The following is a 3215-nucleotide window of genomic DNA, read 5'->3' on the forward strand; positions in this document are numbered from 1 at the left end:
GCTCCCTGTTTGCCTGGCCATCCTCATAAGTCCCACTAAACTCAGCTGCGTTATCCCAAGAGGAGCTTGATACTTTCTCTCTGAGCAGCATTGGACAATAGGATGCATACTTGATCAATGCTGCTGCGTGGCATCTCTTGGTTCCTGCTGATGGAAAGACTTCCTTTTGGCTGGACTGATGATTAAAAATTCAGTATCCTGAGGACCTGAGGCTGCCACGCTACACTTACTCCCCCATCTTGACTTCTCAACCATCATTACATACTGCCTGGAGTGTTGAGAAAGATTTATCCCCCCTCTTTGGCTGGAGGTACTCCCTCTTTTTCCCATTGGATTTGAGAAGTTGGAAACAGGCTTCAAACCCCACTTGTCCTTTTATTGTGTTCTGTAAGTCTGTGTTCCTCTGTAAAGGTAAAAAAGAACCTGCTCTTGGTCTTACCTAGGGCCTAGAAAATTCATCTTAAATCAGGCTCATTCCCTCTTCCTGATATGGTCATTGTGATCTCATTCCATTCATTATCGAATTTCTCAGTCCTCTTCTTAATGGGTCAGCTTTTTTCCTTCTGATTTCTGTGGGTACATGACATCAGAAGTTACATAAATGATTACAAAGTAGGTGGGAAAAAAACAAAGCTCTATTTCTTTAATAGAACTTCCTTTTTAAGCCACTATTCTCACTTGGTAGTGGAAAACAATGCTTGTCACCTTTATGTATTCTAGTCAACGGCATTTTAAATGTTTTAAATGATTCTTTTGTGTAAATATTCAGTCAGATTTGCATATTATTATCTCAGCTGTTCCCAGCTCTGTCTCCCGGTCTTCTCTTTTTCCTACTCGAGGTCCTGCTTCTGTTTCACTGGGCTCAAGGTTCCATTAGCTGGCAGTGGAAGGAAGACTGGGAGTTTGCTTATGTGGATAGTATATGGTGTGGCAGCCTAAAGGCTGGTCCACTCCCTTAGTTTCATTTCTTGCCCAGATGCCAATGCAGTCCAGCTATCGATGTCCATAGTTGAGTCTCTAGACATGGAGGTTGTCCAGCATTGGCCTTTTTGTGTGGCGTGGTAGATGATTTTCCTGTGTCCAACTGGTGCCTTTTATAGCATAATGCAGGGGATCCTGTAGAGAGAGCATTGCCTCCCTCCCTCTTATCAAGTTTTTGCTAGTGTGGTTCTCTTCATTCTTTTTTTTTTTTTTTTTTGAGAGAAGTATGCCTTTATTTTCTTGTTTCACATATAAAGTTGGCTAAATCGGTTGCTTTTTGGTGATTAGTGAAGGAGACAAAATCCCATATCCTTGTCCAGCTCCTCCGACTCTTCCTTTGTTTCCACCTTGGCTGGGGCCTTGGCAGCAGCAGGTGCAGCAGTGGTGGCCTCGGCCACAGGGGCAGCAACCACAGAGGCAGAAGGATCAGCCAAGAAGGCCTGGATCTTTGCAGCAAGTGGGAAGGTGTCATCAGGCTCTGCAGACAAAGCCAGGACCCACTTGTATCCATTAATGATAGAAAGGGGCACTGATGCAACAGTTGGGTGACCTGTCTGCAGACGTACACTGACGACATTGCAGACACCCTCCAAGAGTGAGAATGCAGTTTCCTCTGTGATGTCAGGCACTTCAGGGTTGTAGATGCTGCCCTTATCAAACACATACTGGATGATCAGCTCAAAGGAGAAGGGGGAGATGTTCAGCATGTTCAGCAGTGTGGTTTGCTGGCTCCCACTTTGTCTCTAGTCTTAATCAGCTGCATATCAGTCAGGATTTCAGTGGTGCCCCTGAAGATTTTAGTGGCGGTGCCTAAAGCCTGGAAGATGGAAGACTTCTCGGGCCCCAGACCAGTGCTCTGGGCTGGCACAGTGACTTCACACAGAGCTACGGCTCCAGCTGGTACCTTAGTGGCTGGCAGCATGTCCCTGATCTCAGGGAGGTCCTCCTTGGTGAACACAAAGCCCACATTCCCCTGGACATGAGGCAACAGTTTCTCCAGAGCTGGGTTGTTCTCCAGATGCCCTTGCATGGGCCTTGTGCGTCGTGGTGTTCTGGCCCATCAGCAGTACAGCAACCTTCCCGCGGAGGGACATAAGAATATGTTGCATCTGCTTGGAACCTACGTTGTGTGCTCCCACAGTGAAGCATTTTGGATAATCATCCAAAAGTTGGATGATCTTAAGGAAGTAGTTGGACTTCCAGCCTGCCCGGTCTTCCCTGAGCATCACCAGTTGTGTGTGTCAGGGATTGTCACGTAGGGTTCAAAGACAATGTCACTCTCACGAGGATGCCTGGAGAGACCTCCTCATTCTTTTGGCTAGCCTCTTTTGGGGCTAGCAAGCGGAATCATCTTACCAGATACTTTCAAGTGTCTATTCTTTTTTTTTTTTTAAAGATTTTATTTATTTATTTGAGAGAGAGAGAGAGAGAGCACAAGCAAGGGGAGCGGCAGGCAGAGGGAGAAGCAGCCTCCCTGCTGAGCAGGGAGTCCGATGTGGGGCTCGATCCCAGGACCCTGGGATCATGACCCCCGCTGAAGGCAGACGTTTAACCAACTGAGCCACCCAGGCGTCCCATCAAGTGCCTCTTCTAAGTTCGCAAAAAACCTGGAAATCCCCACTCCCTCAGACTTGCTGTTTAGGAAACCAGAGGTGATGTTTACTTGTTCCTTCTCCTCTCCGCTGACCTTTTCCTCAGGACTGCCCAGCATCCTACTAGGTCTGCTACTCACCACAGAAGTGGTTGGCAGTCCCCTCCAAAATCACCCTCACACTCTGGGGAGATGCTCTTAGGCACTCACCCTTCCCTTGGGCTTATAGTAGGAAGTGAGGAGTGGGCGGTCCCAAATATGGCATTTACTTTTTTTCTTTAGTATGATTTTCCAACTTGTGTATTTTGTCCTCTGGAACAAAGGATAAGGAGGAACATAGAATAAATCTTCATGTCCTTTCCTGACTGTTTTTATCTTACAGCCAGCTAGATGTGCACTGAACAGTTTGTAATCTGAGTCTGTTTGTGTGTGTGTGTGTGTGTGTGTGATGGGTGTTTGTTTTGAAAGTAGAGAGTTGTTAAGGAGAGGAGAGAAGCTGAAATCATCACTCTGTGTTTCAAGTTGCAGGTTGATAGGAATGACCCATTAGGGAGAGAAGATTTGTTGTAGGAGGGGGGAGAGCATTGCTGGAGTGATTGCTTAAACAGGAAGAAGGGATGGTAGTTAGTGCTCTGTTGGTCTG

At 46.7% G+C, this 3215-nt stretch overlaps 1 pseudogene; it reads right to left on the reverse strand.

Moving 5' to 3' along the window:
• Positions 1 to 1265: 1265 nt before the first annotated feature.
• Positions 1266 to 2207, reverse strand: LOC114216477 (large ribosomal subunit protein uL10 pseudogene; annotated as a pseudogene).
• Positions 2208 to 3215: the final 1008 nt, after the last annotated feature.

Source organism: Eumetopias jubatus, unplaced genomic scaffold, assembly GCF_037043125.1.
Source record: "Eumetopias jubatus isolate StellerSeaLion01/CBP00866 unplaced genomic scaffold, mEumJub1_p1.0 scaffold_3, whole genome shotgun sequence".
Lineage (NCBI taxonomy): Eukaryota > Metazoa > Chordata > Mammalia > Carnivora > Otariidae > Eumetopias > Eumetopias jubatus.